We start from the raw sequence: 25863 nt of genomic DNA, 5'->3' as shown, positions 1-25863 counted from the left end.
TTTTTGAAGAAGAAGCCAAGGCAGTCTGCTCCCCTAAATATCAATATGTCCTTGGTGGAGAGGGTGGAGAGCTTCACATACCTTCTTGTCTACATCGTTGTGGGCCTGACCTGGGCATTGCATACTGACTCCGTAAAAAAAGCAAGGCAGAGACTGTTCTACCTGAGATGGCTTAGAAAATTCCAGGTATCTCCTTAAACACTGAGGAGTTTCTACTCCTGCACTATAAGGCCAGGAGAATCAATAAAGATCACAGCCACCCGGATAACTGCCTTTTTTATCCTGCTGAGATCGAGAAGAAGGTACCGGTTACACCAGGCAGCACTGAGAGGCTCATGAGGAGCTTGTAACTTAAGGCCACAAAGATCCCGAATGAAGGACCTGCCTTATCATATCATTGACATTTATTTTTTTAGTACTGCTGCATTTAGGGAGCAGATGGCTGTTCATTTTACTGGAATCCTATTTGTGAATTCATGTAACAAATAAATTGAATGAATTGTATTTAACTGAATTGAATTACTCTGCACAGACCATTCTAGTGTGGTGCATTATTGGCAGAGAATGATGATTCCGCTTTGAAAAAGGGGTGAAATTTCAACCAGTCTTTTTCCTTGCATCAGACTCAGTACAAGTCCAAGATCTTTAAGTTCCATCTTTTGCATAAATATCTCAACATGTGAGCAAAATTCCATATGCTCCTATCTTCACCCTGTACACAAGTCCTGACTCTGTCAGTCCATTCTGATAATCTTCCTACAGAAATGCGTACCAAAATCTGTTTGCAAACTCCGTTCAGGTGATAATCTCTAGGTGCACATCATCTCCCCAATCACAGGCTGTTGCACAATAGGAAGAGCGGTAATGAGTTGAATATCAGTAAGAGGGTGGAAAGCCAGAAAATCCTTACCTTTTTCAAAGAACACCAAGAGGTCTTTTGGTTCCTCCGGTCATCCAAACATTGAAAGGTGCAATTTGATTTGGCTTTTTCCACGGTAGATAGCTGTTGGGATCACTGGACTCCACGGGAGATTTGTTCATTTATGTGATGTTAAGTGCAAGTGTGTTGTAAGATGGAAAGATAAGATAAGATAAGATAAGATAAGATAAGATACACCTTTATTGATCCCACAATTGAGAATTCCCAGTGTTACAGCAGTCAAGGGGAAAGAGTCAGATTAAAGATTTTAGTATTTAAAAACTTAAAAAACTAGGCATGCAAAAAAAAGTACAAAAAATACAAGAAACAGCAATAAATAATAATAATAATGATGAGCAGTGGATAAAAAGTGAGCAATGGATTAAAGTGAACATATTTAGTGCAAATTGAATATTGTATGTGCAAATAAACAACAACATGGGGGACAACAATGCTCATAGTGGTGTTAATAAAGTGTCCATAGTGTCCCTAAAGTGTCCATGGTGCAGTTTACTGTGAGCAGTGCTGGTTATGTAGCCTGACAGCAGCAGGCAGGAAGGACCTGCGATAGCATTCCTTCACACACTTTGGGTGAATCAATCACTGAAGGAGCTCTCCAGAGCTTTTATCGCCTCCTGCAGAGGATGGGAGTGATTAGTCCTCAGAGATGACAGCTTGGCTGTCATCCTCCTTTCTCCCACCACCTGCACAGAGTCCAAAGAGCATCCCACGACAAAGCTGGCCTTCTTGATCAGCTTGTCCAGTCTCTTCCTATCTGCAGCCGAGACGCTGCTGCCCCAGCAGACCACTCCGTAAAAGATGGCTGGTGCCACCACAGTGTCAAAGAAGGTCGTCAGGAGCACCCCCTGCATTCCAAAAGACCTGAGCCGCCTCAGCAGGTAGAGTCTGCTTTGGCCTTTCCTGTATAGTGCTGTTATGTGATTAGTCCAGTCCAGTTTATTAAGATGAACACCCAGGTACTTATAAGATGTCACCATCTCAATGTCCTTTCCCTGAATGTTCACCGGTCTTGGGGGGAGGAGTCTGTGCCTGCGGAAATCCACCACCAGCTCTTTGGTTTTCCCCACAATGATCTGAAGGTGGTTCCTCAGGCACCAGTCCGCAAAGTCCTGGTTCAGTTCTCTGTACTCCCTGTAGTCCCCATCTGTGATGAGGCCGACTATGGCAGAGTCGTTGGAGAACTTCTGCAGATGACAGGTGGGGGTGTCGTATGAAAAGTCTGCAGTGTAGAGGGTGAAGAGGAACGGTGCCAGCACCGTCCCCTGCGGGGCCCCCGTACTGCAGACAACCAAGTCCGATACACAATCCTGGGTCCTGACATACTGCGGCCAGTCCGTGAGGTAGTCCAGGATCCAGGATGTGAGATGATTAGCCACCCCTATGTGCTCCAGTTTGTCCCTCAGAAGTGCAGGCTGTATGGTGTTGAAAGCGCTGGAGAAATCAAAGAACATGATTCTCACAGAGCTTCTGGGCTTCTCCAGGTGAGAAAGAGCTTTATGCAGGAGGAAGATGACGGCGTCGTCCACCCCAGTGCCAGGCTGGTAGGCAAATTGCAGTGGGTCCATTGAAGAGCCTACTGCGGGGCAGAGACGAGACAGGACCAGGCGCTCCAGAGTCTTCATGAGGTGTGATGTTAATGCCACCGGTCTGAAGCTGCTGAAGTCCTTGGGGTGCAGAGTCTTGGGCACAGGTACCACGCAGGATGTCTTCCACAGCTGTGCTACTCTCCTCAGGCTCAGGTTGAAGATGGTTTCAACTATCCCACACAGTTGGTCTGCGCAGGACTTCAGGAGCCTGGAGCTGATGCCATCTGGACCCGCAGCCTTCCTCGTCTTTATCCTCCTCAGCTGATCTCTCACCTGACAGGTAGTGAAGGACAAGCTGGAGCAGGGGGGCTGTGTGCTTGGGGGTGGGGGTGGTGAGGTGGGGGGAGGGGTGGTGAGATGTCCGGGGAAGCGGGGGTGGGGGAGGTGTCGAAGCAGTGTGCCAGGAGTGTAGGTGGGGGGGAAGGTGAAGGTGAGGATGTGGGGGTTGCAGCCGTGATGTCTGTGCCAGGGGAAGGGCAGACTGATCAAATCTATTCAAGAACAGATTCAGATCATTCACCCACTGCTGGTCGCCTCTGGCCTGGGAGTCTAGTTGTTTGTGTCCTGAGATGGTTTTCAGACCAGACAGACTGTCTTGTCATTGACGTGCTGACGTATTGCGGTAAGCGAGTTGTGTCATTTCCGGTGTTTCTGTGACAGCGTCTCTGTACTGCTCTGGTGAATTCTGCTAGCCTGCTTTCTCACCTCAGTTGCTTTAACGCTGCTTTAACGTCTACTTCAAGTCATAACCCACACTGGTTCTGTTTAAGCACTTATAGCTCTCCTTCTTTCTACGACTTTCTCGCTAATCTCTTAGCTGTTGTTTGCACGCTCTTAGCCTTGTTAGCTACTTTAGCTTAGCCATGGCCTCTCCTTCTCCTGCTCTTTCTTGCCCGGTGTGCCAGATGTTCAGTTATGCCTCTGCCTCCTTTAGCGACAGTGGTAATTGTAATAAGTGTAGCTTATTTGCTGCGTTGGAGGCGAGGCTTAGTGAATTAGAAGCGCGGCTCCACACCATGGAAAACCATTCAGTAGCTGCGGTAGTTAGCCAGCCCCCTGTAGCCAGTGCGGAGCCACATAGCATAGCCTTGGCCTCTGCTAACTGTCCTCCGGTAACTCCCGTTCAGCCGGGAGGTTGGGTTACGGTTCGCCAGAAGCACAGCTCCAAGCAGAAGCCCACGGCTCACCTCCAGCCTGTTCACGTTTCCAAACGCTTTTCCCCACTCAGCGACACACCCGCTGAGGATAAAACTCTGGTTATTGGCAGCTCTATTCTGAGGAACGTGAAGTTAGCAACACCAGCGGCCATAGTCAAATGTATCCCTGGGGCCAGAGCGGGCGACATTGAATCAAATTTAAAACTGCTGGCTAAAGCTAAACGTAGATTCAGTAAGATTGTTATTCACGTCGGCAGCAATGACACCCGGTTACGCCAATCGGAGGTCACTAAAATTAATATTGCCTCGGTGTGTGAATATGCAAAAACGACTCCGTAGTTTTCTCTGGACCCCTCCCAAATCTGACCAGTGATGACATGTTTAGCCACATGTCATCATTTAACCGCTGGTTGTCCAGGTGGTGTCCAGCAAACGATGTGGGTTTTGTTAATAATTGGCAAACTTTCTGGGGAAAACCTGGTCTTATTAGGAGAGACGGCATTCACCCCACTTTGGATGGAGCTGCTCTCATTTCTAGGAACCTGGCAAACTTTATTAGTAATTTAAATCCCTGATAACCCAGAGTTGAGACCAGGACAGAGAGTTGCAGTCCTAAACGCCTCTCTGAGCTTCTAGTTCAGTTACCCAGCCATAGTTTTTATAGTTTTATACAAACGGTGTCTGTCCCCCGACCACCTAAATTATTTAAATCTAAAATTAAACAAAGAGGAGTTGTGCATAACAACCTCATAAAAATTAAAACCTCTTCTGTGACAGAAAGACAAAACAGGAGAATTAAATGCGGACTGTTAAATATCAGGTCTCTATCGTCTAAAGCAGTGTTAGTAAACGAATTAATATCAGATAATCATATTGATTTACTCAGTCTCACTGAAACCTGGCTGTGTCAAGATGAATATGTTAGTCTAAATGAGTCCACTCCTCCCAGTCATAATAATACCCACATTCCTCGAGGCAGCGGCCGAGGAGGGGGAGTTGCAGCCATTTTTAACTCTAGTCTGTTAATCAGCCCTAAACCTAAACTAGATTATAATTCATTTGAAAGCCTCGTTCTTAGTCTTTTACATCCGACCTGGAAAACCTCGCAGCCACTTTTATTTGTTATAGTGTACCGTGCTCCTGGCCCATATTCTGAATTTGTATCTGAATTCTCAGAGTTTTTATCCAGTTTAGTTCTTAAATCAGATAAAGTTATTATTGTAGGCGATTTTAACATTCATGTCGACGTTGATAATGACTCCCTGGCTACCGCGTTTATCTCATTAATAGACTCCATTGGCTTCAGTCAGGGTGTACATGAACCCACTCATTGTTTTAACCATACCCTCAATCTAGTTCTGACGTATGGAATTGAAATTGATAACCTAAAAGTCTTTCCACAGAATCCCTTGCTATCAGATCATTATCTGATTACTTTTGATTTCTTTTTACTCGATTACACGCCACTCAGCAACAGTTACTATACTAGATGTTTATCAGATAGTGCTGTCGCAAAATTTAAGGAAAAGATTACTTCGTCGTTAAATTCAATACCAATACCTTCACAGTAACAGAGGTTTCCCGTGCCGACTTTAACCTCTCCCAAATTGATCATTTTGTTGATAGCGCCGTAGGCTCGCTGTGAACAACGCTCAACTCTGTAGCTCCTCTTAAAAAGAAGTTAACAAAGCAAAGAAAGTTTGCTCCTTGGTATAACTCTCAAACCCGTAGGTTAAAACAAATATCGCGAAAATTTGAAAGGAATTGGCGATTAACCAAACTGGAAGAATCTCGTTTAATCTGGACAGACAGTCTCAAAACTTATAAGAGGGGCCTCCGCAATGCCAGAGCAAACTATTACTCAGCATTAATAGAAGAAAACAAGAACAACCCCAGGTTTCTTTTCAGCACTGTAGCCAGGCTGACTGAGAGTCAAAGCTCTATTGAGCCTTGTATTCCTTTAGCCCTTAGCAGTAATGATTTTATGAGCTTTTTTAATGACAAAATTCTAACTATTAGAGGCAAAATTCATGACCTCCTGCCCTCAGATGGTAGGCCTACCTATCTAACCTCAAACACAGCTGTAGAACCTAATATATATTTAGATTGCTTCTCCCCAATTTCTCTTCAAGAATTGACTGCAGTGATTTCTTCATCTAAATCATCAACGTGTCTCTTAGACCCCATCCCAACTAGGCTACTTAAGGAGGTCTTTCCTTTAGTTAACACTCATATATTAGATATGATCAATATATCCTTATTAACAGGCTATGTACCACAGTCTTTTAAGGTAGCTGTAATTAAACCTCTCCTAAAAAAGCCCACCCTGGATCCAGAGGTGTTAGCCAACTATAGACCAATATCTAATCTTCCCTTTCTTTCAAAGATCCTTGAGAAAGTAGTCGCAGACCAGCTGTGTGATTTTCTCCAGGATAATAATTTATTTGAGGAATTTCAGTCAGGATTTAGAGTGCATCATAGCACTGAGACAGCTCTAGTTAAAATTACAAATGACCTTCTGATTGCTTCAGACAAAGGACTCGTCTCTGTTCTTGTTTTATTAGATCTTAGTGCGGCGTTTGACACAATTGACCATCAAATTCTACTGCAGAGACTGGATCACTTAATTGGCCTAAAAGGTTCAGCACTAAGCTGGTTTAAATCTTATTTATCTGATCGTTTTCAATTTGTTGATGTTCGTAATGAATCATCCTTACGTACCAAAGTTTGTTTTGGAGTTCCGCAAGGTTCTGTGCTCGGACCAATCCTATTTACTCTATATATGCTTCCTTTAGGTAACATCATTAGAAATCACTCTATAAATTTCCATTGTTATGCGGATGATACACAGTTGTATTTATCGATGAAGCCAGAAGAAAGTAATCAATTAACTAAACTCCATAACTGCCTTAAAGACATAAAAAATTGGATGAGCACCAATTTCCTGATGTTAAATTCAGACAAAACTGAAGTTATTGTTCTTGGCCCCAAACAACTCAGAGACTCTTTATCTGATGACATAGTTTCTCTAGATGGCATTGCTCTGGCCTCTACCACTACCATAAGAAACCTCGGAGTAATATTTGATCAAGATTTGTCTTTTAATTCTCATTTAAAGCAAACCTCACGGACTGCATTTTTTCATCTGCGTAATATTGCGAAAATTAGGCCTATCCTGACCCGAAAAGATGCAGAAAAATTGGTCCACGCTTTTGTTACCTCAAGGCTGGATTACTGTAACTCTCTATTATCAGGTAGCTCTAGTAAGTCCTTAAAAACTCTCCAGCTAATTCAGAATGCAGCAGCACGTGTACTAACAGGAACTAAGAAACGAGATCATATTTCTCCTGTTTTAGCTTCTCTACACTGGCTCCCTGTAAAATCCAGAATTGAATTTAAAATCCTACTGTTAACTTATAAAGCTCTAAATGGTCAAGCTCCGTCATATCTTAGAGAGCTCATAGTGCCATATTATCCCACCAGAACACTGCGCTCTGAGAACGCAGGGTTACTCGTGGTCCCTAAAGTCTCCAAAAGCAGATCAGGAGCCAGAGCCTTCAGCTATCAGGCTCCTCTCCTGTGGAATCATCTTCCTGTTACGGTCCGGGAGGCAGACACCGTCTCCACATTTAAGACTAGACTTAAGACTTTCCTCTTTGATAAAGCTTATAGTTAGGGCTGGCTCAGACTTGCCCTGTACCAGCCCCTAGTTAGGCTGACTTAGGCCTAGTCTGCCGGAGGACCCCCTATAATACACCGGGCTCCCTCTCTCTCCCTCTCTCTCTCTCTCTCTCTCTCTCTATCTCTCTCATCCTATTACTGCATCTTGCTAACTCGGCCATTCTGGATGTCACTAACTCGGCTTCTTCTCCGGAGCCTTTGTGCTCCACTGTCTCTCAGATTAACTCATACCGCAGCGGTGCCTGGACAGCGTGACGTGTGTGGTTGTGCTGCTGCCGTGGTCCTGCCAGATGCCTCCTGCTGCTGCTGCCATCATTAGTCATTAGTCATACTTCTACTGTTATTATACACATATGACTATTATCACACAAGTATACTGTCAGATATTAATACATACTTTCAACATATTGTACCACAGTAGCCAGAACTATAACTATAATATTATTACTTTCATTAATGTTGTTGTAAGCTACTGTCATTACCTGCATCTATCTCTCTCTCTCTCTCTCTCTCTATCTCTCTCTCTCTCTCTCTCTCTCTCATTGTGTCATACGGATTACTGTTAATTTATTATGCTGATCTGTTCTGTACGACATCTATTGCACGTCTGTCCGTTCTGGAAGAAGGATCCCTCCTCAGTTGCTCTTCCTGAGGTTTCTACCGTTTTTTTTCCCCGTTAAAGGGTTTTTTTTTTGGGGGAGTTTTTCCTTATCCGCTGTGAGGGTCTTAAGGACAGAGGGATGTCGTATGCTGTAAAGCCCTGAGGCAAATTGTGATTTGTGATATTGGGCTTTATAAATAAAAATTGAATTGAATTAAAATTGAATTGAACCTCTCCATACTCCACTGACGTCACTCTGCTGCAGCTGTTCCTCCATCTTATGTTCTTCCTTTCCCCACCTGATGTTTCTCCGTAGCTCCGTCTGCATGGCCTTCAGCTCCTCCTTAGTTCCAGAGTTCAAAGCTCTCTGCTTCTCCTTCAGGAGAGCTTTTATATCCTGTCCTCCCCATGGGAATCGCTGAGTACCTCCCAAACAGTGGTCTCGAAGCAGTCCTTCAGGGCCTCCCGCCGGTGACTTTTAAGGTGGAACTTTAACTTGAATGATACTCAGTTTATGAGTTGATGACGTGAATCCATCAGCACACCTTCAACCCGATCGGGAAACCCGATCTTTTCAGTGCATTTGCCCATGAAGGAACTTCATTACCCAGACTCCTCAGTTTCCCACTCATGCAGCTAGTTAGGTACTTAAATATATCACTTTGGCAACCACTGTGTTTTTTATTTTGTTTTTTTTTAACAATTTTATTTTGCAGTTTTTCAAGAAAAACAGACATAACAATAACACCCCGGCTCAGACATGTAAAATGAAATTAAAGGGGAACATCTGTGACATTAGTTAAAAGATTACAGTACACAAATACATAAATGAATAAATAAATAGATAGACAATAAAGCTACCAGTTGTCCGTCCTGACCTCATCCAAGTGGGCAAGGAAGGGGCCCCAAATAGTCAAAAACTTTCCAATTGAATTAGTCCTTGTGAACCTGAGTCTTTCCATTCGTATGACTGAAGTCATATCAGCAAGCCACCTCTGAAAGGAGGGGGGAGATGTCGACTTCCATCAAAATGAGTCTTTTTGCAACAATCATCCCCAGCATCAGAGACTGCCGCATTGCTGCAGGTAGGCCTGCTGTAGTCTGTGAGCAGCCAAAGATGGCGAGTTCAGCCTCCGGTTGGAAAGATCTTTTATAAGCCTTGGAAAGCCAGTCAAATATTTTGTCCCAGAATCCAGTCAGCGAGGGGCAGAACTAGAAGGCGTGAGACAGTGTGCCCTCAGAGACTTGACATCTGTCGCACAGCGGTGAGACAGAAGGAGCAATCTTGTGCAGCCTGAGTTTAGAGTAGTTAAGACGATGAACAACCTTGAATTGGATCAGCTGATGTCTGCTGTTAACTGAGCAAGACTGTATCATAGTTAAACACCTCTCCCATGCAGCCTCAGACAGCTCAATGCCTAGCTCCCCTTTCCAGGCCTCCCTCATCCCATCTGTGGTAGCCCTATTACAATCATCAAACAAATGCACAAAACTGGAAATGAGATGTCTGGAGTCAGGGGGCTTCTTCAAGATATCAAAAAACACATGCTCCTTAGAAAGAGTTTTGAAATTAGGGATTTTGGATCGAACATAATCTCTGATTTGCAGGTAACGAAAATGGTATAAGTGGGGTAACTCAAATTTCACCCGCAATTCCTCAAAAGAAGCAAAACGTCCACCCACATACAAATGCTTGATAGAGGTAAGACCCCTCTCCCTCCAGGCATGGAAAACTCTGTCTGATCTCGAAGGTATAAAGGAATGGTTGAAGCAGATGGGTGTATGTACAGAGGTCGCTGGCAAACTCAAGGCTTTTCTGACCTGGTTCAGAATTTTTAATAGTTTTTTAATAACAAAACTTTGACTCCTTAAAATGTCAGGTTTCTCTATTTTACAGAACAACAAGGCTGACAAGGAGGATTTGACTACAGAGTTGGCCTCCATATTCAGCCAGGAGGGGGCCCCAGGGGCCAAACTGCCTGGAGATTCCTGCTGCCAGAACATCAATGTCCTGACGTTAGCAGCCCAGTAATAATGTCTAAATATGGGTAAACCCAGCCCTCCCTCTGACTTGGGCTTTTGTAAATGGGCTTTTGAGATCCTGTGATTCTTTCCAATCACGTATGTATTCCAAACGTATGGCAAAATTATGGAGTCTAGTTCTTTAAAAAAAGCTGACGTGAGGAAAATAGGGAGATTCTGACAAAGGTAAAGAAACCTGGGAAGGGAAACCATTTTAATCGAGTTGATACGGCCAATCATAGACAGAGGCAAGATCCTCCAACCCTCTATATTTCGCTTAAGCTTAGCAACGAACTCAGAGAAATTTAACTTAAATATGAGTCTGGGTTCCTTGGGTATTGTCAGGCCAAGATATGTAAAGTGATCTTTAACCAGTCTAAAAGGGATACCTTCTAAGAAGCCTGGCGTGTAAGTGCTGGAAAGAGGCATAAATTCGCTTTTTGTCCAGTTAATTGTGTATCCAGACAACTTACCGAAGCTTACCGAGGTAATCAGTTCTAGCAAAAGGGGAACAGATTTTTCTGGTGTTTTTAGACCTAATATGACGTCGTCTGCATACAGACTAATGAGCATTTCTGTGCCCCCCACTTCCAGACCCACAATCTCCGGATGGGCTCTTATTTTTAAGGCGAGGGGCTCCTGCGCGACAGCAAAGAGGGCAGGCGAGAGAGGACAGCCCTGCTGAACCGAGCGACGTAAAGGAAATGGGGCCGACCTATTGCCATTGGTTAAGATGGAACACATCGGGCTAGCGTATATCAGTCTCACCCAAGATATAAACGAGTCACCGAACCCGAATCTGTACAGGGATTCTAACATATACGGCCACTCGACCTGGTCAAAAGCCTTGTGTGCGTCTAGAGACAAAATTGCTGCTCCACTGGCTTCAGCATGATCAACATACATAATATTAAGAAGGCGTCTGACATTGGAAAAAGAATATCTACCAGGGATGAACCCTGTCTGGTCAGCGTGGATTATAGATGACAAGTGCCTATTTAGTCGGCCAGCTAATATTTTGGTTATTATCTTCCTGTCAGAGTTCTGAAGTGCAATAGGTCTGTAGCTGGCTGGGTCTGTTTCCTCTCTGCCCTTCTTCAGAATGAGGGAGATATTAGCCTCATAAAGTGTTTTAGGCAAGGTTTTGTCTCTTTTAGAACTCACCATCATCCTAAGCAAAAGTGGAGCGAGAATGTTACAGAATTTCTTATAAAATTCGCAACCGAAGAGTTGGTGGCATCTGGCAACAAGTCAAAAACCTTTTTGAAAAAATTAGGATCATCTACAGTCGGACCGTAAATGTTTAGGAAGGTTAAAGGAAATGAATTAATATTCCCAGACACCATAATGTACCTGCCGTTAGAATCTGTGTTAAGGGAGGTGAGTTGAAACAGAATATTTTTCTTGAAAAGGATAGCCACACCACGAGCGCGAGAGGTAAACGACGACTGATATATCTGGGATATCCAGCTGCACCGCAGTTTGTGTTGCTCAGTTGCTCTAATGTGTATCTCTTGCAGGAATATCTCATCTGTAGATAAAGATTTAAGATGTCGGAAAACCTTGTCCCTCTTAACAACATGACCTAGCCCCTTGACATACCATGAAACTATTGTGACATCCTTGCCTCCTACTCTTACTCTATCCTGGGACCCCTGCATACATGAGTAAAGGAAAAGATGACATAGTTGAGCAAAAGCATATTAACCATTGTGAATTGGCTGGCAGCGTTTGAAAAACATCACACAGAAAAACAAATAACACAAACATGTCTGAGCCACATACAAAAACAACATATTCCCCCACCCACCCTGCCTTGTGCCTACCTGAACCTGGCACGTAGCATCCTACATTCATCTTAAAGGGAGCTGCTGGGCAAATACAGCAATTACTATCTATGTTATCACTATCTTCCTTCCCCGCGACATCATAATGTCAAAAAACTGTATAATACCGCTAAAACAAAGTTGTTAGAACAAGGAAAATGAGAATAAATGTTTTATAACTCAGGCTATGACTGATACATGTAATGACAGGTGTATGTAAACAATGTACACAGAGAGGTCCCAGTGCTGCGAGTGGCTATCCAGCCGCTTTGAAGAAATAGTTGCCCCATCTCGGTGCGACCATGGGTTGAGAAAAGAGTGTTAATGTGTGGATTTACTCCCCTTCGCGTAGATTATTCCTTCCCAGGGAATGCGCTGCCTCTTCGGGGTCTGCGAAGATCATGGGCGCCTCGCCATCCCGGGGATAAACATAGAGCTTGGCCGGGTACCGTAGGGTGTGTTTCACTCTTCCGTCGCGCAGAGCCTGCATCACATCTCGGAAGGCACGGCACTGGGCCATCACTTCGCTGGTATAATCCGGAAAAATCAGCACCTTACCCCCTTTATACTCCATGGGCTGTTGTCTGCCACGGCGAAGGATTAATTCTTTCTCCTGAAAGTGGTGGATACGTGCCAGAATGGTGCGCGGTTTAGCGCCGGCGGCCGGCTTCGGCTGAAGGGAGCGGTGTGCCCGGTCAACCTTAACTGGATACGGGAAGTGTTCAACACCAAGCAGTTTGGGGATTAGTCTGGAAACTAATTCAGTGGGCTTACCCTCTTCCTCACCCTCTTGTATTCCCACGATTTTGATATTATGTCTCCGAGAGCGGGCCTCCAGGTCTTGCACTTTAGCGTGAAGCTGAGTGTTATGCTTCGCCAGCTCAGAGCATTTAGCCTCAAGCGTTAGCATGCGTGTGTCAACGTCGTTAGTGGCCTGCTCCTGGCTAGCCACACGGGCTTGTAGCTCGGCCTGCGAGGCTGCGAGAAAAGCATCAAAACGTTCATTAATGCAGCGCAGGACTGATTCAGACATCTCTTTACACAATGCCAAAGTCTTGTCTGGAGGTGCGTCCGGCTGGATGGGAGAGTCGTCAGCAGACCTGCTGTTAGCATTACCATTAGCTCTCATTCCGGTAGCTTGTCCATCCGCGATTTTGGATCTGCTGGGAATGTTTGGTTTCGGCATGTTGAGTTCTCAGCTCGTTATAGTTCTTAGGGAAGCATATATATTCACTCTCACAGTTTATGAGCAGAAAAGATGTGGTATTAAAATGATTTTGCAAATCGCAGAGAGGAGCACTGGCTAAACACGTCTACATCCTCCACATGCACACTAGTGCCCCCCGCAACCACTGTGTTTTGATTTGGCAAACAAAATGTCATGATTAACGGTGTCACATAATTTAGAGAGATCAAAAAATACCAAGTGCAAGTTTCTTATCATTTGTAGCTGCATGTCTTTTGTCTATGATATGTAAAAGGGTTATCTAAGTAGACTCATCCTTTCTAAATCCATATTGATGCCATTGTAATATGCTACTCTTGTTTAAATGCTTTAAAATTCTGGAGTAAATTAGTTTTTCCTAAATTTTTCAAAGGTAAGGTAAAATAGATGTAGATATAGATCCCCAGTTTAAAAATAAAGGTATAATGTTGTTTTTTTAAGATTCTTGGAAACAATACCAATTTCCATAGATCAGCCTAAAATATGAGTAAGAGGTAACAGTTGTAATTAGATTCTTCTTTTATTAATGAACTACTAAATTCATCATGGCAAGCAGTGGTGTTTTTCTGATTTTTAATGATATCCCTTACGTCATTTAGTTGTGTTGACTCAAATTGTAACGTTATATCATTCTGAGAAATCTAAAGGACTACCCAAAGTGTTATCAGTTTTATTAGAAAGAGAAACACCATGTTTACAAAAAAAATTATTACTGTGATGATATTTGGATGATGTCTGTAGAGGGCTTACATTATGATGATTTACAAAAATGAAGTCACTCGTTATTTTAGAGAAAAGCTTATTGAACAATGTTGAGCTAAATATTTTAAACCCTAAGACATCTGTTTGGATTATAAATTGATTTTTATCTATATCATATTTTCTTTATTTAGATTGAACTGGTGCAGTTTGACCGAAATCAGCTGTGTTTTTCTGGCCTCAGCTCTGAAGTCTAACCCCTCCCATCTGACAGAGCTGAAGCTGGGCTACAACAAGCTGCAGGATTCAGGAGTGAAGCTGCTGTGTGATTTTCTGGAGAGTCCACACTGTAAACTGGAGACTCTGGGGTTAGACACCATTTTTTTTCTGTGCTGAGATTAATATGATTTTTAAGTTTTGTAGACACTAAACTCACTAAGCATAATGCTGAAATCTTCTTTCTTCTTCAGTGTCTTAATTCACTGACTGTGGCCGAGCAATGTTGAGCTACACATTTAAAACCTTAATATAACCTAAAAATCCTATGCTGGATAATTCTCTCTGAAACTCTTAAACACTTGATCTTCATCTTATAGGGAGACACTACAGGTGGAAATGGTTTCATGCAAATTTCAATTTTGATATTTTGGGCTATTTTGCCTCCATATCATGTCTTCTTTCAGACTAGTGGGAAAAAACCCCCATCAAATTTCAGTTCAGATTTATTTCATGAAAAATAGGCAAATATGTATGTATGTTAAATTAGATAATGCCTCATTTGCATATTTTCTGAAATTTACATTTTAGAAAATGTGTAATACATAAAATAACTGTCTCAATGGAAGTAATCAACTGGGAAAGTTTCATGGTGATATCTATCAGTTTGAAGTTTTACCCTATTCACCTGTAGTATCTTATGTTTTGTCTAAATATTTATAGAATTTTACAGTTCATATCTTTAAAAGCCATTTCACTAACAAAGACTATGGCAATAAAGATAGATTCAGAAAAGTTCATTGCATATGATGGATTAAAAGTCTGGAGGAAAGGATGAAGGGATGAGGATTGGGGGATCAGGGGATAAAGAGATGAGAATCAGAGGATGAGGGGATAAAGGATAATAAAATGTAAGTTGAAGGGATGAGGGTCAAAGGGATGAAAGGATGAGGATTGAGGGATGAAAGGTTGAGGGTCAACTGATGAAAGGATTAGGGATTAGGGATGAAGGCTGGGTCTACAGATCATGGACAAGTGTGATGATGGATTTGCAGGAAATGGATGAGTTGAGACTGAGTGGGGGAGATGTCTCTTTGTAAACTTGGATTTGAGGAGAGCCCCCAAGAAAAGACTTCAAGAGTGCAGGGGCATTTCAGATGTTTAAATCATAGCGCATGTACATGAGGTTCACTTAAAGAGCAGTGGTCAAGAATTTTATGATGTGGTCAAGGACTTGCTGCCTATAAGCAGTTGAAGTGGCTCTGTTGTATAGAGAAGGACTCAAAACAGTGGGACTAGAGTTGAAAGAGTGTCAAAGGTTGGTGCTAATTGTCTTACTTTCTGGATACAAGGACTGACAAGTCAGTCAACAATTAAGTTTGTAACCTAGGATATGGGAGGCTTGGATGAGGAAGAGAATGGATCAGGTGTGTTTGGGTGGAAATGGAATGTGTTGGAAACGTGGTCTTTGTTCCCAAACTTAGTTATAAAACTACATTTTTTTCAAAATTGTTTTTTTTTCTCTGAGCCAGAATCTCCATTTCAATAGTACTTACATACACCAAACTTTCCAGTTTAATTCCTATCTACATTCTAAAAGGTTTTCCAGAGGGGTTTGTTCATGTATCAGTCATAGCCTGAGTTATAAAACATTTATTCTTATTATTGTTATTAGTATTAGTAATACTACTACTACTACTACTACTACTACTAATAATAATAATAATAATGATAATAAACATTGAATGTTTTCAAGCAGGAACACTGTCCTCTAAAGTTACATCATTTATTCTTTATTCAGACTGAGTTTCTGCAGTTTGTCAGAGATCAGCTGTGTTTCTCTGGCCTCAGCTCTGAAGTCCAACCCCTCCCATCTGACAGAGCTGCAGCTGGGTGACAACAACCTGCAGGAATCAGAAGTGAAGCTACTGTCTGACCTTGTGAGGAATCCAAACTGTACACTGGAGACTCTGCGGTCAGTAGAAGGTTGGAGTCAGTCCATGCTTGTTTCAGCATGCTGTGATGTGTTACCTCAGTGAAGCTGTGAGAAGAGAATGGTGACAGGCTTCAGGATTAGACAGAAAGACAGAGAGAGAGAACAGTCAGCCAAGCAGATCAGCCAGAAGCTTGTTGTGATCATGTGTTTGAGTTGATGTGAAGATGACTGCTGCTGTTGTGTTCATGTCTCCAGAAAATTAAGCTGTGTTACAGGTGACAGCATCAGCAGATGTACAGAGACAGTGTTCCTCATTCATCAAACTGTCGTACCATCAAACAGCTCTGAGATCAGTCTGACTGAGGCCTGCAGATCACTGGCTCTTATTTCATAGAACCATCATTACAATTAATAACCATGTGGTCTTTATACAGAGCAGAAGCTCTGCTGAAGTCCAGTAATCACAGCTGATGTTTTTCTCTTCAGTCTTTGGGTGGACATGTAGGAGCTGATTTGTTTGGTTTAAATATTGGTGGTGTGAACAGGACTGAAATCCCTGCTGCTCTTTATACTGGATGTGCTGCATCAATGACTGACAGCTGATGAAGAGAGTCTCTGTAAACACTGAGTCATGATTTCTGTTGTATGACTTCTTCTCTCTCTCTATCAGATGGAAGTGAGAGCTTCATCCAGCAGTGACTGATGAAGGAATCCCAAGAAGTGGAGATGTATCTCAGTGCTGCTGTCTGAGCTGCTCTGCTCTTAGCTCCACTAATGTCAAGTCCACCATCATCCCTGTGTGGTCCTCTGGATCTGACAGAGTCTCATCAGCTGCTGGTCTGTCCTTCTACACTGTCTCTGCAAATACACTGAGACTCCTCCACCCCTTCTGCTCCACACTCAACCACCCCTCCACCTTCACCTGGGTTTTCTATGCCTCCGTGCCAGTGGCGGCTGCTGGTCTTTCAAACAGGGGAAGCTCACTTTAAGTTTACATCATAAAATTTGTCATATTGTAGCGAGGCAGTAACTTATAAAAGGAACATTTAATTGAAGCTGTTTTTCAGCCACACTCATGCCAAAGAACCACAGCAAAATACACCTCAAAGATTTTTAGATGGTTTGTACGGACAGTGAAAATGAGCTATATCGCTTATGGAAATAAGGAACTCCAGATGGCACTCTGTCAGTAGACTCCACTCGCAAATATCCGCATAGGACTGAGCTCGAAATGCGACGATGCCGCTGTGTATTTCCAAAGTGCTGTCAGTCACAAAGGGGTTCAGCCTTTTAGACAATTCCTCCAATCATCATGCATACACCGAGCGTCCTCTCCCGCCTACCGCTCCATTAGGTCCCAGGGAAGCTGAGCCTCCCTGGAAGTGACAATTTTGTCGCATTTATCCAATGACCGTCTCGCTTTGCTGCATGAAAAAAACCTGCTCAGCGCTGTCTCATAGGAATGTTTGGAGGCTCCGCGTCCACTGTGCTGACACAAGAATGACAGGGAGGTCGCGTTTGAAAACTGGTGATAAACAGCTGACGTTTTAACATCATAGTCATGATGTTAAACGCATCCTAGCACACGTTTAATGCAATGCAAATTCTGATTTTAATGTAAATTCAATAGTGCATATTTAACCATTTCTTCTATGAAATTTTAGGGGAAGTTCAGCCTCCCTTGTTGTCTCAGAGCAATCACCCCTGCTCCATGCTGGGGATAGCTGGCCAAAAGCATTATGTTTTCGGGTTGACTGTCCATTCATTAGTCCCATTCTCCTAAATGCAATATTTCAAGAACATCTTGAGGGAATTTCTTCATGTTTGGCGCAAGTGTCGACGATGAACTGATTGGAATTTGTCAAATGTCAGTGTGACCTCACAAAACATGTTTTTGGCCATAACTCATATGCTAATTTTGTTTTTATTTTTTTCAAAATCTGTTTATTGATTTTCTCATTTTAAATGACAAACATACAAAACACTCATAACATACATACAAAACACTCATAACAGCATCCCCAAATACCCCCCCCCAAAAAAAAATCACATGTTGAAGTTAGGATTTCATGTTTCCCTAGCATATCAGCTGACATGAAACCCGTTTCTCCTAAGTTTGAAGACTTACATAGGAAAGGTAAAGAAAGCCAATAATATCTGTGTCTCATAAGCGGTTACATTATGTAAATGAAAGGATAAAATAAATCAAAAAGTGTCTAAATAAGTAATGGATGAAACCTTAACTTTTTAGTTGGTAAAATTTGAAGGGTAGTTTCACAACTACAGAAAACAGATCCAAAGCACTAAAGAGAAGAGGAAAATAAAGAGAAAGAAAAGATAAAATACAGGTGGAAGTACAATCATCCCATTTCCCGTATAAGAGCAGCAGAGTCAAACTGTTGTACTCTTAGGTATAGTGTAAAAGAAAAAAGGCATTGAAAATAAACAACAATTAACTGTCATCTGATCTTTGTTCATGGGAATCATTGGGCAGATTGTCCATAAAATGCAAAAAGGGTGTCCACATGTCATTAAATTCTTCAACTCTACCTTTTAGAATGTATGTTAATTTTTCTAAAACTAGATGTGAAGACATCTCTTTCAACCACTGAGTGGGATCAGGACTCTGAACATCTTTCCACTTTAAGGCTATTACTCTCTTGATTTGTAACAAACAAATCAATCAAACAAAAATCAATGAGCTTTCTTTTCTTTGCATTTGCCACAAAGTCCTTAGGATATATATGAAATAGACATAGTTTAGGTTCAACAGGGATTATACATTCCGTTAATCTTGAAATCAAGCAAAGGGTATCTTTCCAAAATGTCTGGAGCTTCTGACATTCACATATGCAATGAAACAAAGTGCCTCTTTCTATGTTACACTTAAAACAATTGTCTGGAATGTTGGGATTGAAATGATTTAGTTTAACGGGAGTAATGTAGGTTCTGAAGAGCCATTTGTATTGTAATAATCTGCCTCTTGTGTTAATACTCTGGGTTTGGGCCAAAAGACAGGCCTTATCCCATTCCTCTGTGGATATATCTAGCTGTAGCTCATTCCTCTAAGGGGATAAATAAGAATGGGAGTTTTCCCTCGAACCATCTAAAAGCATGTTATATAGCTTTGATAATTGACCCCTGCCCTGTAAATGGTTAACTGTAAATTGCTCAATTGGAGATAATGGCGGTTCCACATAAGTTTTACTTTGAGCGTGTATGAAGCTTCTCATTTGTAAGTATTTAAAGAAAGGTTTCCTGGGAAGGTTATACTTATCCACCAGCTGTTGAAATGACATTAAAGTGTGATCAATAAATAAATCCTTCATTTTACTTATCCCCAAATCTATCCACTGTTTGAAACATGCATCTTACCTCCCAGGTTTAAAACTATCATTTCCCCAGATAGGAGTGAAGCATGATAGTTTAATGTTTTCATTCAAAAAGGTGTGGGCTTCAAGCCAAATAGATATGGTGTTTCTTAGAAAAGGGTTGCGTGTTTGCTTCAAGAGCGTTTTCCTTTGTGCTGAATACACATAAGAACAAAGTGGAAGTTCTGTTGAACTATTCTCCATCTCCACCCAGATTGGAACATCTCCATTCAGAAAATAGAACATGGCAGCCTGAAGTTGAGCAGCCCAGTAGTAAAGTTTCATGTTGGGCAGTCTAAGCCCTCTCCTGTCAAATGGTAGGTAAAGGAGGGAAAGACGCAATCTAGGACGCTTATTGTTCCAAATAAAGTTGGCGATAATTCTCCTCAGTTTGTTAAAGAAAGAGGCTGGAAGAGGAAGAGGGATTGATTGAAAGAGATACAGGAACTTGGATAATATTGACATCTTTATGATATTAATTCCTCCAATCATGGAAATCGGAAATGAACTCCATTTTTCGAGCATGTCCTCTACCCCTTTAACCAGCGGGTCATAATTGGCAGACAACATGTTATCAACCTCTGGAGTTATTTTAATTCCCAAATAAGTAAACCCCTCTGTAGCTTTGGCAAATTGAGCTTGAATCAGTGGGTGTTCCCTCTCCTCTTTATTCAGCATTAATAAAGCACTTTTAGAGTTGTTTGTTTTATATATATAGGGTAGAGCATCCCGTAGTGTATATCCATGGCTCTGAACCGGGCTTTGACTCCGTCAAATTGCCGCTGACGCTTGTGGGTCTCAGACGACAAGTCAGGGAAAAAACCGAGACAGTGATTTTCGTGTCGCACTTCTCCCAACGTCCTGGCTGCTCTCAGGGTCTTCTTGCAGTCCTTATAGTTCAGAAATTTCATGATGATGGTTCTGGGTGCGGTAGAAGACCTGCTTGGGTTTACCTGGCCGACACAATGGGCTCTCTCAATAACAGGAGTGAGAGTGTCGCCCAAAGTTTTAGGAAGCCACTCTTCCAGGAAGGCGCACATGTCCGTACCCTCAGTTTTTCTCAGGGAGTCTGACCAGCCTCACATTAGAACGTCTTGCCCGGTCTTCTTGGTCCTGAACTTTGTTGCTCAACATCTCGATCGTTTCTTCCAGGCGTTCAGCCTTCTGTTGGAGAGTTGTTATGTCATCCTCCACTTGTGAAATTCTCCCCTCTGCTTCTTCAATTCTCCTGGCATGGGATTCAGTATCTACCTTGATCCCGTTTATTGCTTCCATCACATCGGCAGATTGTTTGGTGATGTCCTGCTTTAAAGAACGAATCTCACTCAGGATGTCACAGTTTGTGGGCATGCCTGCTCCCGCTATCCCCTCACTTGCGTTATCCATGCTGCTAGCATCATTCGTGGAGGAGTTAGCCTCTGCATTAGCCGCATCACTTCGCATCCCCATTTTGGATGTTTGCTGACCTTTTTTACAACTTTTAGGCGGCATCCTTTCCAGTGAAGTCTTTACAGGGCTGCAGATAGTCGTCTGTCGAGCTGTCAGTAGAGTTTCAGGTATATTCCAGAAAGTTAGTGGAGAGCCGTGTTACCTGTGACTAGTCAGTGGCACGTCATAACCGCCTCATATGCTAATTATGATAAAACTTTACACAAAGGTCTGATAGGATACAATGATGAAGTGATTACATTTTATATCCAAAAGGTCAAAGGTCAACTTCCCTGTGACATCACAGTATTCTGCAAAAATGCTTTTCTGGTCATTATTCAACGTCATATCTCAGCAACCAAAGGGGAGACGTTTGGTCAGATACTGAATTGGTGACACTAATCTTGAAACTGTGCTGATTGTATAGATCTTCTGTGCTGTTGGGGCAAGCTATGTGTAAAGCATCCATGTTTTCACAGACACGGATGTAAACTGTCTTCTCTCTCTCTAGATGCATTCAGATATGGAGAACTTAAAGTGACTCTGCAGAGTATTTCCGTTTATGACAACATATCTGTAAATTTACAGGCACACAGAACTCATGTGACCTCTGTGGTTAACTCTGTTGGGGCTATAAAGTTTTGGTTGAATGGTAGATTGTTTGGTCGTGAGACTTTTGTGCAATCAAAGTCTCTTTGATCAGACAATCACTGGTGTTTCTTTAATAAGGCCGTGTGTCCACCAAAACCTTTCATTTCCCAGCTGAAAAATGTCAACTGTTGTTGTTCAGCACTTTTATTTGTCCTCTGTGACGGTCGGTCTTTGCTGGGTTTGTCCTGCTCCTTTTTCACTGATTTGATGGCTGGTGACAGTGACGAGTGCAGCATTTTACTCAGTTAAAACATTTTTCAACAGAAATCAGATAAGTAATCACAGACGACATTCAGTGTTGAATTTATCACAACAGATTTATTTTACTACGTCTCCCAAAAGACACTGTAGTTCAAGGCTGGATTACAAAGTGTTAATGTTGAGCTCTGTTACAGGAAAAGCAATGCTTTTGTGGAAACAGTGCTGCTAGGTAGATTTAGGTAATTTAGTTAACCTACAGATAACCCGTGCCAATTTTTTCACCCGTCAACCAATTGATTGAAGAGTAGGTAGAACTTCAGTCGACCAACATTTTCTTTGGTTGATTACAGCCCTAATCTCTGTATTTCTTTGCGTTACACCTGCACGCTGTTGAATGATGGAGAACTGATCAGTGAACTCACATACAAAAACGTAGACATGATGTCAGAATGCAGAAGTCTGCCGTTAAAGGATCATTCTCAACAGTGCTGAATTTTATTTCTGTGTACTTGTTTTTCTGTATGTTTATGTTCATATTTCATATGAATCATTATATTCTGTAACTGACTGCATTGCTGAAACCAATGTGTTGACATCACCAGTTTAATAAAAATGTTAAAACAGGATTAAAGTCAACATCACTTTTGTCATGAACTGTGTTCAGACCAACAAGGGAGACCACACAAGTAATTCTGGTTAAAGTAAAATAAATGTATTTAACCAATTTTAAACATTACTAAAAAATAAGGTGAAAAGTGTGAATCAGTATTATCAGTGATGTAGGGAGTGCTTGGGTGGAATGAATGTGTGGTGTAGGTGAGTGCAAGGGAAAGCAAATCAAACTAACATAACAAAACAACCCACAAACCCTGTTAGCCAGGAGCAGAGAGAGACTGGAACTGATACATCCAGCCCTCTATATAGACCCAGTGGCTTAATGAGAAAACTGGATTCAGGTATGGCTCATTCTCCAGTCACACCTCTGCACGCCGGCCCACTTCCTGCAGGAAAACAGTAAAAAGGACACCACAGAAACAACCACCAAAGAGGGAGTAGTTGTCACACTTTCTCTAAGGCCTTGTTTACATGGATACTGATACAAATAAAAACAGATTTTTATTTATCCTGTATAAAAAAAAATTCCGGGTTTACACGATCAGTTGTGAAAACGATATCCCTGTTTCCACGAAAATGCAGAAACGGCAGCTTTTTGCTGCAATTAGCATGCCAGGCCAGTAGGTGGCAATATGCCATAAGTCAAACACCATAGAAGAACATTCTGCGCATGCACTGATTTGTTTTCCTCTTGGTGCTAGTGATAAAAACAATGATAAACTACATTTTAAACTTATGTAGCATAGTTAGCTGCTATGCACTTACTAATATTGGGCACAGCATACGTCTTTGGCGCCGATGTAGCGGTGATGTTGATGCAGCAGTGCTAAGTTCATTTGTAAGCCTGTAAGTAGTCCCAAAAGTGCTAACAAAACATAAACAACCCAGCATATATCGGCCATTGTTGTTGTGGTAACTGGGCGCCTAATTGGGATACACAAACTGGGTTGCAATGTCATTGTTGTCCAAAATCTCCTTCTATCCTGTTTACACGTCTCCACAGAAATTTTTTTTCCACGGATATTTTTTAAAAACGTTCACTTTGGAAGCCAGTTTTGAAAATCTCCATTTTTGTCGAGAAAAACAGCGGTTACGTGTACATGATAGGTGCAAATGCAAAGATAAATAGGCCTACCCGTTTTCAGAAATATATGGAACTGTATAAACAGACCCTAAATGCCACATGTTTCAGATGAATGAGAGGAGGTCTAAATAAAATATTGGTATTGGGCTGTTCACATGTCAGAGCCTCCACCTGCATGAAACTGTCAGTGAATTTTTGTTCTGTAATAAACAAAACTATTTAAAAACAATGTTGTCATTTCGCACGTTGGTTGATGCTCAGTTGCTTACTTGTGAAACATTGGATAATTTGACCTTGTTAGGCCTCAAACAGTTTTGGTGTTCAAATGAAATACAGAGGTTTGGGGGGAACTGCTAACAACTGACAGACATCTGATATTTGACAGCGAGTCCTGACTAGATACTGTTTTTTTTAAGGAGTCAAACTACTGGTTGAATTTTTTTAACAATCCATTGAGTTTAGCTGATCAGCTTTTGTGTAAAATCTGCCTACAGCTGTCAGATAAATGTAAAGAGGACAATATTTCCCTTTGAAATGGTGTGCAGAAAATGGATGTTTTATATGTAAAATATCTGATCAGAACACGTGCACGTCTGTTCGTCCTGGAAGAGGGATCCCTCCTCAGTTGCTCTTCCTGAGGTTTCTACAGTTTTTCCCCCATTAAAGGTTTTTTTGGGGCGTTTTTCCTTATCCGCTGCCCTGTGAGACAAATTGTGATTTGTGATATTGGGCTTTATAAATAAGATTGATTGATTGATTGATTGATTAATTGAACTAGCAGGCTAACAGCTGTCAGGTCAGTGTTCTGCAGTAAAATGTCCAAGACTTTTTACCCAAAGCCTCATAGTTAGCCATTAGCATTTGATACTCTGCCAATTGTGGATCTGCAGACTCGATGGTAAGTGTGTCAGCTGACTTACTCTGTGTTACTCTGCTGTGCTACTGTGGTGGGTGAAGATGGTGTTGGTGTCTGTAACAACCTCACCCCCTGATAATACAGGCTGGCCGACTTCAGTAGCATGACTAGCAATAAGCCCAGTAATCACATCTTTCAAACACAACAAATGGGAAAATCCCTGGTCCTCTAAATCAAGCAGTGTTTTACAACTCAAATAAGTACATATGTAATCAACACAACTCTTGTCATCACTCTGGATGGCACTTACAGGATCCAGATCAGGTACTGGTGTGATGTTTCTGACGACCTCAAAGAGTTCCTCTGCTGTCAGCGCATGGAGACTTTTCTTTATCTTCCACGGCAGTTCTTTCCTTTTACCGTCCTCCATGTCGTTTTTCTCGGCTAGCAGCGTCTCACAGTACAGTAATCTCGAGCAAGCAGTGCTGCACTCCTCCAGCTGGGGTCCCCCTCACACTCTGTGGGCCCATAGCTGCCTCATTCACATATCTGCCGCTCCACCACGCCGGTCCTGTGATGTCTGCCTTGGTTTCGTAGATTAATGGATCAGCATCACCTCGCATATGACGCCGATCCTAGCGGTGCCTCCAAAATTCTGTTACAGGCCTCAGCACGAGTTACCTGTAGGCAAAAGATATGTCCTGTGGTGTACAGGAAAAGTACAGACAAGAGCCATCAGTTGTGTTCATTCAGCAGGCTGTCCTCTGTCAGAGGGACGGAAGCCTGGCGCAGTTTACTACAACTAGCTCTCATACCTTACTAAAACCCATACAGAAAACTAATTTAAATCTGCTTTTCACAGAAAACTTCACAATAATTCAAACAACTTAACAGTTGTGACCATACATTTGTAGGTGTCACAGTAGCAATCTTAACATTTCTCCATAAAGAAGAAGAAGAAGTAGAGGAAGATTTTTTGATATTTACAAAAACACTTTATTTACAATTTTTCACATATTTACAAAAAACATCAATAAAAAGTTATGAAGTGCATATAGTTTTCATTCATTATAAATTTGCAAACTTCAGCTCTTCATTTTCAACTGTGCAAAGTATGTCTCCATAACACCACTGTGTTTTGAATGTAAATCTGCCAACATTGTATAAAATTTTAATTACAACAACAGTCTGGACCTAATACTACATAAAAACATGGATGTGACCTCCTGACCTGCCTTGTCCTCTGCTCTGTTCCTCCTGCTCACATATATGGCCAGCTTAGCTTCTCCAACAATGAAGTTTAGGAGCTGCCACTTGATTTTGTTTGTCTTTTTGTAGCCTGCACCTAAAATAAACTAGGCCACAGAGAACTGTTCATCAAACAGATTAAAAACACATGTTAAAACAACTGAAAGACCTGAGCGTCTGTTACACTGTCTAAAAACAGTTTCCTGCGAATCACAAAATAGACATCTGTTGGACCCTGTGGGGTTAATGATTGAAATAAAAGCATTGGAGGCAATAGCACCATGAAAGATCCTCCACTAGAGGTCAGCTGTTTGCTTTCTTATGGGAGGCTTGTATAGGACCCTCCACTGTGGCCTCAGTTCAGTGTCACCATTAAATTGGTCTGTCCAGATGCTGAGTCTAAGCCACAGGGCTCAGCTTAATATCAGGGAAGGGGTCTCTGGGGTTGAGTTCAGCGGTTCCCCGGCTGAACTCCATGATGAGGCTCCTCTCCCTCCCACAGAGTCTCTGTCTCCAGAGC

The 25863-nt window shown here is 42.1% G+C and overlaps 1 pseudogene across 1 annotated transcript in view; it reads left to right on the top strand.

Moving 5' to 3' along the window:
- LOC117264752 (protein NLRC3-like) overlaps positions 1-22176 on the top strand; it is a 54426-nt pseudogene extending 32250 nt beyond the window's left edge. Inside the window, exons 8-10 of the transcript XR_013488297.1 lie at positions 13932-14105; positions 15755-15939; positions 16560-22176. The product of XR_013488297.1 is annotated as a protein NLRC3-like (transcript). The remainder of the gene's footprint in view (positions 1-13931; positions 14106-15754; positions 15940-16559) is intronic.
- Positions 22177-25863: the final 3687 nt, after the last annotated feature.

The sequence above is a fragment of the Epinephelus lanceolatus genome, chromosome 20 (assembly GCF_041903045.1).
Source record: "Epinephelus lanceolatus isolate andai-2023 chromosome 20, ASM4190304v1, whole genome shotgun sequence".
NCBI lineage: Eukaryota > Metazoa > Chordata > Actinopteri > Perciformes > Serranidae > Epinephelus > Epinephelus lanceolatus.
This window is presented reverse-complemented; position numbering and strand designations above follow the sequence as displayed.